Below are 14668 nucleotides of genomic sequence, written 5' to 3' on the forward strand. Positions count from 1 at the left end.
TCCTTTCTATATATAGGAGTCTAAGGAGTCACAATATAATCCAGCTGACCTAACAATAATAATATAAAGCCAAAAAAATAATAGTAGAGGGATTCTATGGGGCACATAAATAACAATATGTGGGTAATAGGGGCACAAAAATATAAATAAGGGGTATAACTACAATAGTAATGGGGTAATCACTAGTATTATAGGGACCCAACATGTTACCCTAGACCTGCCATCCCTCAGCCTGAGGTAGATTTCGGCTATAACAAGAGTGTAGAGTGCACCCTTCATACAAGGATTATCCATCTCTTAGGATTGACTAACCCATGTCCAAGTGTCATTAACATGGAACCTTTCCCCACTTCAGTCTTCAAAGTGTTCAATTGAATATTTTCTACTACCACCAAGATATGCACTGGGGGGTGATCCACCCAAGCTCATGCTTGAGGTTTCTCAATGTCCCCCATGTCCTCCTACTCATAGAAGCCATGAAATTGCTCCGATGGTTGAGTATAGGTTGTGCGCTTCAACACCATCCATTTCTGGGGCTAATTGATTTTGCAGGTGAGTTGTTACACACTCCTTAGAAGATTTTGACTTCCATGACCATCGTCCTACTGTCTTAATCAACCAACACCATTTTTGGGGTCTAGGTTAGTGCAAAATTTGGCACCGTAACTCAAATTTGGGTTCATCCTGCATCATGAATTCTTCTTACCAAAAATGGCCGACTTGGAGATCTCGATTCCTTGGCATGGCTAAATGGAGTAGCCGCACCCTCTTACCTATTTAGAGTTTGATAATAGGTCGAAGATGTTACACCTCCAACGTCTCTAATCATTTTCTTTACCCGATAAAACTTGCACGTGAGCTCCAGCTATCCTAAGGGAAACTTTGGAGGAAACCAGCTACTAGATGGTTTGATCAGTCTTTTGCCACTATGCCAAAGTCAAAAAAAAGATTTCCACATCAGTATCACTATGAGCCATCATCAGAGTTTCCTTTGGCTTCGCCCTGCTCAGGAATATTTCACTATCGTTTGGGTCCCAACAGGTGTGCTCGCACTCAAACCCTTCACATAAGCTCAAGGTTGGTCAACAATGCACCCCCAGAGAGGGGATCTCACCCATCAGCTTCCTTGTGCCCCGCAGGTTTTCAAACCCACTGACTCTAACACATGTTAGAATCCTTGGTACGTGTTTCAAGATGGGTCGAATGGAAAGCCTGTCAACCAACACCATGAGTGTGCAGGTGCACATGACCTACCAAAAGGGTGCACGCTTCGTTTCTCAACCACCGCAATAGCAAATTGACAGGTAGTGATCCACCTGCACATGTGACGATGCAGCAACCCATGTTGGTTTGCACCTCAAGTCAAGCGGCGAACCAACCTGAGCCATTCCACATCCGACTGAGATGCATCAACAACCTCCATTTTCTTCCCTCCTGGCAATTTCAAGCACTCTTTAACTCTCTTTTCAAAGTCCTTTTCATCTTTCCCTTGCGGTACTTGTTCACTATCAGTCTCTCACCCGTATTTAGCCTTGGATGGAATTTACCACCCAATTAGGGCTGCATTCCCAAACAAACTGACTCATCGACAATGCCTTGTGATGTGGTAGGGTCCCAAACTGACGGGCTATCACCCTCTCAAGCTAGTCCAATGGGTTGAACCACTCTTCATCAATCCCATATTGACCCACCCTGGCAATTTCCCCTCACGGAAGGTTTGAGGTACCAGGCACACGTGCAACGACTCCCTTGACCCAACCACTAACAAAAAAGCTCACCCAAGCAACACATAAACTACCACTGCCTGATCCGAATTGAATCATAAAACACTCTCTAATTTTTCATAACTCTGTAAAATTCATGCCAAAGTTTCAAAGACTTACAAAGGTCAAGCTTCTCAAGAATACCCTCAGAACAGTCGTAAATTGTGAGCAGCATGGAGCAATAAGGACCCTCGGTCAAGCGCACAGACCGTTGGCCCATGGTAACACGTGTTGTCATGAAACAATGAAACAAGAGTTCTTTTTAGAAATGAGGGGAGGTTTTTAAGTTGCTAATCACCTATCATCAGGAAAACCCCTTTGAGAAGAAAAATCCTCAAGTGACTCGGACCCGAAAAGTCAAAAACTGTATGGAATTCGCTGATTCCATTAGAGGCGGGTCCCACCCCAAAACCAGCAGGATATCGGAAGGGCTTCGAGCGGTGAGCGGGTTCAACTGAGTCTCACCCGATGCCACACACTGGGTGCCACGCATCCAGAAAAAGAGAGAGAAAACTGCTCACATCAGACGGGTAAATTTCATGCTACTTACCCGCCCAATATGGATGATGACCGTAGGATATGGAAGCTCCAAATCGACAGCGGAAATGCGATCTGACGGATGACCAGATTCAATAGGGTAAACAAGCCGTGTTGTATAAAGTTTGAAGTCTGGCATGAACGATGAGTTGGTAGAGGGATCATGTTCAAAGGAATTCTTGGAGCTAATGGTAAAAACGGTCATTTCACAGATGTCCAAGAGAACTGACACTCAGTTCATTACGAAACAAGTGGCCACCTCCCTGTGAGGCATTGTATAGTAATGATGATGCAGAACAAGGTAATTTGAATGGACAGAGGCAGGGAAACTGGAAAGCCAGGAAGTGGAAATGAATAGTGAAAAAATGACTGGCTTTAAAGCCATGAACTGACAGAAGCATAAGAGGGAGTTAGTTAGACGCAGAAGCTAAAAGTAGAGAACAGAGGGAAGAAGACGAGTTGACCTCAAGGCAACATCGAGCCAGATGTTGGGTCGTTAATATGCCATTATTATTATCACTTTTGAACACTTATCCCACCCATTTCCACTATTCTTCATCATATCATTTGTTATAATTTATCATTTAAATCCATTTTATAAATGATTTATGCTCTTATGAATGAATATTATCTATTCTCCTTTATTTCTAATAAATTCATGATTATGAATTATTTTATCAATGATAGTTTTAATAAGTTGGTTATAACATTATTTACCATTTTTAGCCTCCAAGATAATTTTCAGATTGAATATTTGATTTTTAAAAAGCGCCAACTCAGAAATGCGCTGGAATAAGGAGTGACAGTTTTGCTGTTGAGATTCTGAGCAAATGGAGAAGAATCTGGAAAATCTGGAACATGGGTTTTGTCCAGAACGGACCCAATTAACTTTTTCAATGAACGGTTTGCCCAAATTCAGCTTGTACTGAGAGAAACGCAAGGTTCTTTGAGCACGATTTTCTCAAATTTTCTATTGCGGTCGTCCTCCAAATCTCAGCTGCAAAGCCAAATTCGTCTTGCTTTTTGTTGAGAGATGAAAGGAAATATATTTTCTTGTTGATAAACTGGTTAGAATCAATCCAATTTTGTAAAAGAAATCATGTTGTACTTATCTTTATTGTAACTTCTCTCTGATCTCTCTATTTAAATGAAAACAGAGATCAGAGAGGGGGAGGACTTCAGGATGACTTCAGGGTGATTTCAGAGGGATTCGAATGATGGAATTGAGGATGGCAGAGAGAATGGATAATGGATGAGAGATTGAGAGATTTCTTGTTGTAATCCATTGTAACTCTGCTTTGATATATTAATATAAATCTAGTTGCCATTTCATCTTTGATCCTGAAGTAACCCAACAGCATCCGCTGGCGGTTAAGGGCCCAGCCTCCGGTGGAGTACGCTGCTGCTGTATTATATCTTTATGCTTCATGTGTGGTTTAATTTCTTTCTTTTACTCTATTCAGTAATCTGATGCACTTTACTGTTTTACATATCAACGCTGTTATATATATTTGATTGGATACTATTGTTATTTTCAACAGGAATGCTATGTTATCATTTTAACCTTGTATCGCATTTCTATTCCGTTTGATAATTGATATAACATTGTTGTTCCTTACAGATTGACATTCGATTACAAATTAACCGCGTTGTATGTTCCTAATTCGGTACAACTGTATGATGTATTCTTAAATTGTGACTGTTGTTTATTTGGGATTGTTGTCCCGTTACAATTGCTGTTACTTTATAACTGTGATTCATGCATATTGTATCGAAGCTCAGATTACTGTCCCTTTTTAATGATAATTGTGTTGCGTGCTTGATTTGGATTGTTGTACATTCATATTTGGTTGCTGTTCCATTTTACTTTCTGTCGTTCCATTTACTTGCATTTGCTGCTTTTGTGTGAGAGAAGGTCTAAGGTTGTAGTGAGTCTCAGCAGTAGCTGCCTAGCTCCCAGACCTATGGTCCATGCTCTAATTTCCTTTCCATCAGTTTCTAGAGGGATGGGTTATCGTTTCCGCACCCTTGACTGATACAATGCTTGGTGTGATTTAGCCTTTTGAAGTAGTTAAGTTGTAGACATGCACCCATTTACTTTGTTGTTCATTTCTATTGATTAATTGCACTAGTTTGCTTTTAAGGAGTTTTCCTAGTTTACTTTCAATGGCAACTTTAGTTCAAGTTCAATTTCCTTTTGATTGCTTTAAAGCAGGACTGTCAACTGTAGAGAACATTGGTTGTTGCTTCCTCGTTCCCAGATTGATTGTCTTGTTCCAGTTTGATTTTAATTGCATCAATTTCTAGAGGAATGAGTTATTGCTATTGTATCCTCGATTGATGGTTGTTTGAGTGAATGATTTAGTTTAGAACATTTCAGTTTCTTGCTGTTCCAATTAGATTTTGTTTCCAGCTTTCATTTACTTTCATATTTTAAGCACTATACTGCAAAACATTACTCTTGAGTAAATAGCCGCCTCAGACTGAGTACACTCTTGAAATAAAAAGTCGTCCCTGGGTTTATAATTAATGTGAAGGTACTTAGGAGTTCAAAAGACACCTTTTTATCGCTCCACATTTTGGCGCTGTTGCCGGGGAGAGTGTATCCATTTCTAAAGAGTAGTGTGAATCTGATGAGTGCATGTTAGGGAAGAGTTGGATCTTAAAAACGGAAGGTAAGAACCTGCGTACGGAGCATGTAAAAGCCCTGCTCCACTGTCCGCTTTCCTAACAGATTTGCTGTTGCTTTCTTGTATAGAAATAGATGTTTGAATTTTTGTGTCAATGACTAGGAAAAAAATAGAAATCTTGGAAAATAAATCACATAATTTCACTCAAGTGGTGATGTAAGCACCACCCATTTCACTAACTAATTGACAGGAACATTGGAAGGAGGAGCTTCGAAGGAACACATGAAGAACATCTTCTGTTATGGTAAGAAACTGCCCAACATTTTTTTGAATTTCCTGCTCAACTAATTCCACACCTTCACCGCAATAAACCAGTACAACATGCTTACAGTGTTGAACTGCCAAATTTACCCACCCTTCCCACCCATTCTATCTCACATGCGCTATCAAAGAAAATTTACAATGAGATTCAGAATGTTTTAAATTCAAAAATTGTAGAAGCTATGGAAGAAAATGAGGTTTCTTGTAGGTTGCACCAACAAACCATTTTAAAAGCTCAAGAACTTCATGGTATGATGGGAAATCAAGAAAGTAACAGATATATTGAATATTGGTTTCACTCCATCACGTGTTTGCATCATCACTCCATACTTCAAAATTTTTTGAAACCATCTTTTCAAGGGAAGTTCGCTTCTCATACCCTAATTTTTATCAACATGCATTTTTCCAATTTGGGTATGTGCATACATGAGGCCTTATTTCTAACATGGTTCCACTGGAAATACTCTTATACATAAACATATTCAATTCTCAAAAAAGAGTAGGATAGTGGAGAAAATAAAATAAATAAAGAAATAAAACAAACACATTTTTATTTTTATTTTTGTAAAACTAGTTGTTTCTTTTGTTGCAACATGCTATCGAAATCAACATCGGTGATAAATATTTCAATATATTTGTGTATGTAGATGAATCATAATAGAAATAATAAGTTCTACAAACACTCATTTTCATTTTTATCACCAATTTGAAAAAATGCTTGAATATCATTTTTTGGCTTGCGCGCTTGATGAAATTTCTGGAAAAACTGTCGGGACAGTCATGTTTTGAGGATCCAAAAGTGAATATTTTTAAAACCTGTTTCTATCCTAAGTATCCCTTGATGTATACTTTCCAATCCAATTTGAATCACTTAATTTGGATTTGAAACGAAAAAGTTAGAACCGAAACATTGACAGGGTGTCTAGCAGGCAGCTTAGGAACAGAGTTGGGACAGTCAGTTTTTGGAGCCTTAAATGAATGAATTTTTAAAACCTGTTTCTATGGTAGATTTCCATATTAATATAGTTTACAATTCAATTTGAATCACTCATTTTAGATATCGTATGGGGAAGTTATGCTCAAAATACTGACTGCTTATCATAAATTAGCACCCTTAAAACTATGTCTTTTCGACTGTTCCTTACAATATTTTACCTATCAATTATTCCTGTCTTGAAAACCTGTTTCTATTGGAGATAAATAAATGAATCTAATTTCATTTCCAATTTGAATCATTTGAATCCGACATCAAACAAAGAATCTATGCTTGAAATATCAATCGTTGGTCTGAATTGGGTAATAAAAAATGACTCTGTTATGCAGGTTGTTCTAACTAAAATTGACATATCATATCATATCATTGAATTTCTAAAACTTGTTGCTACTGGAGATAAACCTTTGAATTAGCTCTCATTTCTCTTTGGAATCACTCCATTTCGATAAAAAACAAAGAAGTTGTGATTAAAACACTGTTGGATAGTATGGTCGACCACTGCTCTCCCGCAGGTGACAAATAAATTTTACTTTGTTATTTTCTCAATGAATTTGTTATACAGAGTAACTACTTGTTATTTTTTTTCATAATTCTTGGATTAGGGGAGCCCGATCACCTCTCTTTCTCCATGATTTAATGTTTTATTGCAGGTAGACACTCGTTTTTTGCAGGTCTTGGGAAAATAAAGAAGGTCAATTTATGGACGAGTGATTTTTGAAAGAAATTTTAATGAAACAAAGGAATTTCATCCAAGTCATTACCTAACGAATTCATAATAGAAGAAATGAAAAATTGATTTCGATTTGAAGATTCATGTCTTGTCACTGCTGCCAAAACATTTTTCAAAAAGATCATAGCTGTTGTAACTTAATTTACATATTGTTTTTAAATAAAACGTTGTTTCTTTTCTGATATTTCTTATATTTTGTGTTTCAGGTGTTGCTTTATTCAAAGTGTGACCCATCCTCAACTTCAATACAGTGAACAGCTAATTCATTCTTTGCGTGCTTGCATTTCATGCTTGTGCATTTTTCTGTTCCTTTTCTGAAGGGAAAGCGTTTGTGTGCACTTCTGTCGTTTCTGCTGTTCCTTTTTCAAAGGGACAACAATTTTGTTTTACTGTTCCTTTTCCAAAGGAACAATACCTTTTTGTTCAGCAATTCATTTCGCTGTTCCTTTTTCATGGTTCATTTTGCCATTCCTTTTCCACGACTCATTTTGTTGTTCCTTTTTCACGTTTTGCTATTCCTTTCTGAATGGAACAACACTTCTGTACTTTCACATTTTGCTGTTCCTTTTCGAATGGAACAACACTTCTGCACTTTCACTTTTTGCTATTCCTTTTCGAATGGAACAACACTTCTGCACTTTCACGTTTTGCTGTTCCTTTTCAAATGGAACGGCACTTCTTCACTTTCACATTTTGTTGTTCCTTTTCGAATGGAACAACACTTCTGCACTTTCATGTTTTGCTGTTCCTTTTTGAAATGGAACAACACTTCTGCACTTTCACGTTTTGCTGTTCCTTTTCGAAATGGAACAGCACTTCTGCACTTTCACGTTTTGCTGTTCCTTTTTGGAACAACACTTCTGCACTTTCACGTTTTGTTGTTCCTTTTCGAATGGAACAGCACTTCTGTACTTTCACGTTTTGCTGTTCCTTTTCGAAAGGGATAGCACTTCGACACTTTTCATTTTTGTTGTTCATTTTCCAAAGGAACGACACTTTTGATTTTTGCTGTTCCTTTTTCAAAGGAACGACACTCGCGTTTTTGCTATTCCTTTTCTAAAGGAACGACACTTTTAGTTTTTGTTGTTCCTTTTTCCAAAGGAATGACATTTGCATTTTCACACTTTTTTGTGTGTATTTTTGTTTTTTTTTTTGTGCATTTCCTTTGTTGTTCCCTACAAGGAACACCACTTTTTGAGTGTTTTTGTTGTTCATTCAAAAGAGACACTTTGGGAATATTTTTGAGAGCAACCCTTTTCTTCCTCTTGTGAGATTATTCCTAATTCATCTCAACCACATTTTACTGATTTCATTTTATGGCATGAAGTACACTACTTTTATGAGGACAAGAATTATGGATTCTATTGAAGCGAGTTAATATCATTCACGTTATGATCTTTAACAGGACAGCTCCTTGATGATAGATTTTTTTCAAAAGGGACACAATTATTTATATACTACTTTACTGCATTGTTTTCTGTTGAACATGATATTGATTGATCATCTTAATACCATGCTGGTTCCATCCTACATGGTTATAATCTTCTCTGTCTGTAATAAATGAGATTATGGGTATATTTTTTTCTATTGACATGTTCAACTTCTTCCGCCATCCCTGCTCTTAAGGAGTACTGAGCCTCCCTCTTTTTATCATAAAAATGTGTAATAATAACAAAATTTTGATTCGCAGATGGAGGATAGGGGGTCTCATTACGAGCCAGCCTACCATGTTCATAAGGCTGTAACAGAGTGACATTCCCGTTATGGCCACCACACCAGGGTTATGATCCATTGGATAGCCAAATTATCCTTGGAACAGGAGGTCTCATCACGAGCCGGCCTGATCACTTTTGCTACATCCCAGTGAATGGCAGTGTGATTATCTGGTTACCACGCAAGCACACTGATCTCTTCTGTAGAACAACACTGTAACTCTCCATTTATAAATTGAGGATCCTGGCTCATATGGGTTAAAAAGCAACCCTGCCGAGGCTATGGATGCCTGCTGGCAGCAGCGGCTCTACTTATGGTATTGAAGTTATATCTTATCATCAATTATTATTATAATACTCTTTTCTTATTTTTCTTTTTATCAGAGAAGTTATTTCCTTAACTTTTTCCCTGTTTTGAACCTTTATGCATGAGAAATTGTTTTAAGATCAGTCACATCATTTTCAGCTAGAATACCGTCAGCAAAGAATCCTTTTAGCATATTGTTGTCCTTTTTCGTTTTGCATAAACTATCGTCAATCCAAAGCATCCTATCTCTTATTCATAACTATCTTTACACACTTTGCTCTCAATATAACCATAACTTTCACCGTCCTATCATTGATATGTGTACTCTGCTTCATTTACTATTGTATTGTTCACTCCCTTGCCTTGTCATCAACACCACCCCTTTCATATGCTTTATGGTTATGGAAACCATGTTCCAATTGGAGGGGGGAATGTATGCATTATGGGATTGTATGCGATATGATTACTGCACTTTGCCATAACTTGTTGATTTGACAACATATTAGTATTGCATGTATACATAATTTTTTCTAATTGAAATTTTGCATGCATCTTATCTGTTGCTATTCAAAGCTAACACTATGAATTCAAGAACATTGTATGCAAAATAGTGCTTTGTTTACAGGAGAACAACAAGTATGGGCAGAATTCTATTCGTAGCATGACCACATTATTGCACTTAACAGAAGAGGCTCGCGAACGTGAACAATTCTTCAGACATGGTGTGCTTACCTGGATTCCACCTTTTGCATCACTTTCCGCACCAACTCAGCTTCAACAACTGCCAATCCATATATGTCATTCCACATTTTTCTTTTGGAGGTAAACTTGAGGTAAAATAACATAATTTTCTGATTTATTACGAATTTAGGAGAATTTAATGAAAATCCATTTTGAGCATTATTTGTCATCCTTCATTCCACATCTTTACCACTTCCCCTTTTTCAGCAGCATGTCATTTTCGAGTGTGGGGGAGTGTTCCTTTCATTCATTTCTTTCTTATGGCCACACCATTCATATTCTTTATCATCCATTGCTATTCTTATTCACTCTCAACACCTTCTTTCTTCCATGTTGTTTTACACCAAGCATAGAATTCAACAGCTGGTAGCAACCACCTCTATTTGTTTTCTAGCATCGCATGAGGACATGCTAATTTTTCAGAGGGGGAGGAATTGCTATGCATGATGGATGTTTTCTACTTTCTTCCTTATTTAAGGCATACAATTTCATTTTTACACAGTACAGAAATTGATTTCCACATATTTTTAAAACTATGAACTCAATTCTTGTAATTTTTGGAAAACACATACGTATCATTAATACAAACCCACACAATTTCAAGAAATATTGGTTCATAAAATTTCGGAATTCATGCACTCTCACCTAAAGCCATTTTGTTTATATCTCATCATCCATGCATCAAAACGATCTGATTTTTGGATCATAGAAGCCTTCATATATTACAAATCTACTTGCAACATTTCAACAAAATCTGGTTTGTAGTTTTTGGGAAAATGGTTAATGAAGTTTGTTGTTATTTATATTATATTTTGCTGCAACTTAATTGTTATGCCTTCATCAAGATTCCTAAAATTGAATATTCATTAATTGAGGAAGAATTCATTTGTTCTATCCATTTCATGCGCTGAGATGAACATATTTTTTTATTGCTTGGTTAACACATGGGTTTTTGTCTTTGGGTTGCATGAGGACATGCAATATATTCAGTTTTCGTTGCATGAGGACATGCAACATATTGAGTGTGGGGGTATGTTGGGTCGTTAATATGCCATTATTATTATCACTTTTGAACACTTATCCCACCCATTTCCACTATTCTTCATCATATCATTTGTTATAATTTATGATTTAAATCCATTTTATAAATGATTTATGCTCTTATGAATGAATATTATCTATTCTCCTTTATTTCTAATAAATTCATGATTATGAATTATTTTATCAATGATAGTTTTAATAAGTTGGTTATAACATTATTTACCATTTTTAGCCTCCAAGATAATTTTTAGATTGAAGATTTGATTTTTAAAAAGTGCCAACTCAGAAATGCGCTGGAATAAGGAGTGACAGTTTTGCGGTTGAGATTCTGAGCAAATGGAGACGAATCTGGAAAATCTGGAACATGGGTTTTTTCCAGAACGGACCCAATTAACTTTTCTAAAGAATGGTTTGCCCAAATTTGGCTTGTACTGAGAGAAATGCAGGGTTCTTTGAGCACGATTTTCTGAGATTTGCTGTTGCGGTCGTCCTCCAAATCTCAGCTGCAAAGCCAAATTCGTCTTGCTTTTTGTTGAGAGATGAAAGGAAATATATTTTCTTGTTGATCAACTGGTTAGAATCATTCCAATTTTGTAAAAGAAATCATGTTGTACTTATCTTTATTGCAACTTCTCTCTGATCTCTCTATTTAAATGAAAACAGAGATCAGAGAGGGGGAGGACTTCAGGATGACTTCAAGGTGATTTCAGAGGGATTCGAATGATGGAATTGAGGATGAATTAAAGATTCAGAATTGAGGATGGCAGAGAGAATGGATAATGGATGAGAGATTGAGAGATTTCTTGTTGTAATCCACTGTAACTCTACTTTGATATATTAATATAAATCTAGTTGCCATTTCATCTTTGATCCTGAAGTAACCCAGCAGCATCCACTGGCGGTTAAGGGCCCAGCCTCCGGTGGAATACACTGCTGCTGTATTATATCTTTATGCTTCATGTGTGGTTTAATTTCTTTCTTTTACTCTATTCAGTAATCTGATGCACTTTACTGTTTTACATATCAACGCTGTTATATATATTTGATTGGATACTATTTTTATTTTCAACAGGAATGCTATGTTATCATTTTAACCTTGTATCGCATTTCTATTCCGTTTGATAATTGATATAACATTGTTGTTCCTTACAGATTGGCATTCGATTACAAATTAACCGCGTTGTATGTTCCTAATTCGGTACAACTGTATGATGTATTCTTAAATTGTGACTGTTGTTTATTTGGGATTGATGTCCCGTTACAATTGCTGTTACTTTATAACTGTGATTCATGCATATTGTATCGAAGCTCAGATTATTGTCCCTTTTTAATGATACGTGTGTTGCGTGCTTGATTTGGATTGTTGTACATTCATATTTGGTTGTTGTTCCATTTTACTTTCTGCCGTTCCATTTACTTGCATTTGTTGCTTTGGTGTGAGAGAAGGTCTAAGGCTGTAGTGAGTCTCAGCAGTCGCTGCCTAGCTCCCAGACCTATGGTCCATGCTCTAATTTCCTTTCCATCAGTTTCTAGAGGGATGGGTTATCGCTTCCGCACCCTTGACTGATACAATGCTTTGTGTGATTTAGCCTTTTGAAGTAGTTAAGTTGTAGACATGCACCCATTTACTTTGTTGTTCATTTCTATTGATTAATTGCACTAGTTTGCTTTTAAGGAGTTTTCCTAGTTTACTTTCAATGGCAACTTTAGTTCAAGTTCAATTTCCTTTTGATTGCTTTAAAGCAGGACTGTCAACTGTAGAGAACATTGGTTATTGCTTCCCCGTTCCCAGATTGATTGTCTTGTTCCAGTTTGATTTTAATTGCATCAATTTCTAGAGGAATGAATTATTGCTACTGTATCCTCGATTGATGGTTTTTTGAGTGAATGATTTAGTTTAGAACATTTCAGTTTCTTGTTGTTCCAATTAAATTTTGTTTCCAGCTTTCATCTACTTTCGTATTTTAAGCACTATACTGCAAAAAATTACTCTTGAGTAAATAGCCGCCTCAGACTGAGTACACTCTTGAAATAAAAAGTCGTCCCTGGGTTGATAATTAATGTTAAGGTAATTAGGAGTTCAAAAGACACCTTTTTATCGCTCCACACCAGAGAGAGCCGAAGAGAGTTAGAGAGTTTGTGTACTCCAAAGAAGGTTTGATAGGTTCAAGCGAACTCCTCGGCATAGGCTTGTCATGTATGAGTCTCAGATTAGGCTCATACTACTGTGACCAATAGAGGTTGAGTTTCAGTAAGGAGAGTTTGTGTACTCCAGAGACTTGGGGGATCCAATTCCAATCGTACTGATTTATATCTATTTAGTGAGACTCAAATTGATCTCATTGTTGTAAAAACTCCGCTTTGAAAACATAATAGAGAGGCCACCACTAAAGGCTGGACCAAGGGACGTATCCCAAGAGCATTGGGTGAATTCCTTATTAAACTTGTTGCATTTACATGTTTCTCTAACTTCCTTAGTGTCTTTGTATTTCACAATCTTATTGATCCATTACATTAAGTAGCATAGGCAGATCCATGCACATGAGTATGTAATACCTTTAATTCATTGTCCTGGATAAATTTCAGATCAAGTGGTATCAGAGCTCTAGGTTACTAAGGTTAGACAAGCTTGTGCTAGATTTTGCTGTTGAATACTAACTAGATCAAAGCTTAAATTAGGAGAAGGAGAGTTGGTTGAAGCTAACCCTAAAATTGAAAGAGTCTACCCTAAGAGGAAAATGTCAGAGGAAAACCCCTTGGAATTAGACTCCCAGTTCATGGATGGTTTCCTGACCATGAAAGCCATGGTGGAGGAAATGTATAGGGAATTTAAGAAATGTAGAGATGAAGATTCGTCAAACTCCAAACAAGACAAAGGAGTAGAAGAATCTCTCCTCCATGACCACTCTAAAGGCAAAGGGAAAGAAGAAAAACTTCCCACGCCTCCTAGTAGCCCTGAAAATAAAAGCAAAACATCTTTGATTAAATTAGATGTTAAATTTGATTTGCCGATATATGATGGAGAGTTGAATGCAGAGAATCTAGATAATTGGATTAGACAAATTGATATTTATTGCAGAGTGTAGAGCATCGATTCAGACAAGAGTAAGATTCAGCTGGCCAGCCTATGCCTTGTAGGCACTGCCTTGGCATGGTGGGAAGGCAGGACACAAGCTGACATAAAGAAACATGGTAAAATTCTTTCTGTCTGGAGTGAATTTGTTTCTGCAATTAAAATGAAATTCTATCCACTAGCCTATATGCAGCAAGCCATTATGAGCTGACAAACTCTTCACCAATTAAAAGGGCAAAGTGTACAAGGTTACACCCAAGAATTTAGGAAAAGAGATTTGATTCTAGGAATTTCTTTAGACTCACCTAAAACTCGGTTGAGGTATATAGGTGGTCTACACAGCTACTTAAGGCACACTATTCTCATGTTTAATCCCACTAGCATAGATGAGGTATCCATTCAGGCTACACATTTAGAGGCTATAGGTAAGAATGTGAACCCAGAAGTTGGGGGATCATCAAAACCCACTTCAAGAAAGAATAAGGAGAAAAGAAAACAAAAATGGAAAGAGAGGAAGACAAATATTGTACAAAAGACCAAATCTTCATGTACTCATTGTAAGAAGGATGGGCATGATGATGAACACTAATGGATTCTGCATCCGGAGTTGAAACTCAAGAAATATGAGGGAAAAAAGAAGAAGACTATTGTAGCTATTCAAAATTATTTGGGGTTAGACTCAGGGGATGAAACAAAAATCACAGACACAGGTATAAAAGGTAAAATTCTGAAGCATCTACTAGTAATTCTGCACAACTTACTGAAAATGAAGAAAATGAGAGGAAAAGACATGAGCTTTTTCATAATCGAGTTATGTCC

The 14668-nt window shown here is 37.0% G+C and overlaps 1 pseudogene; it reads right to left on the reverse strand.

Annotated features, from left to right (window-relative positions):
• Window positions 1-390: 390 nt before the first annotated feature.
• On the reverse strand, window positions 391-1182 carry LOC149238801 (25S ribosomal RNA; annotated as a pseudogene; the record flags this gene model as incomplete).
• Window positions 1183-14668: the final 13486 nt, after the last annotated feature.

This window comes from Pinus tabuliformis, chromosome 8, assembly GCF_031772625.1.
Source record: "Pinus tabuliformis cultivar Carrire ecotype Pingquan chromosome 8, CPIR1, whole genome shotgun sequence".
Taxonomy (NCBI): domain Eukaryota; kingdom Viridiplantae; phylum Streptophyta; class Pinopsida; order Pinales; family Pinaceae; genus Pinus; species Pinus tabuliformis.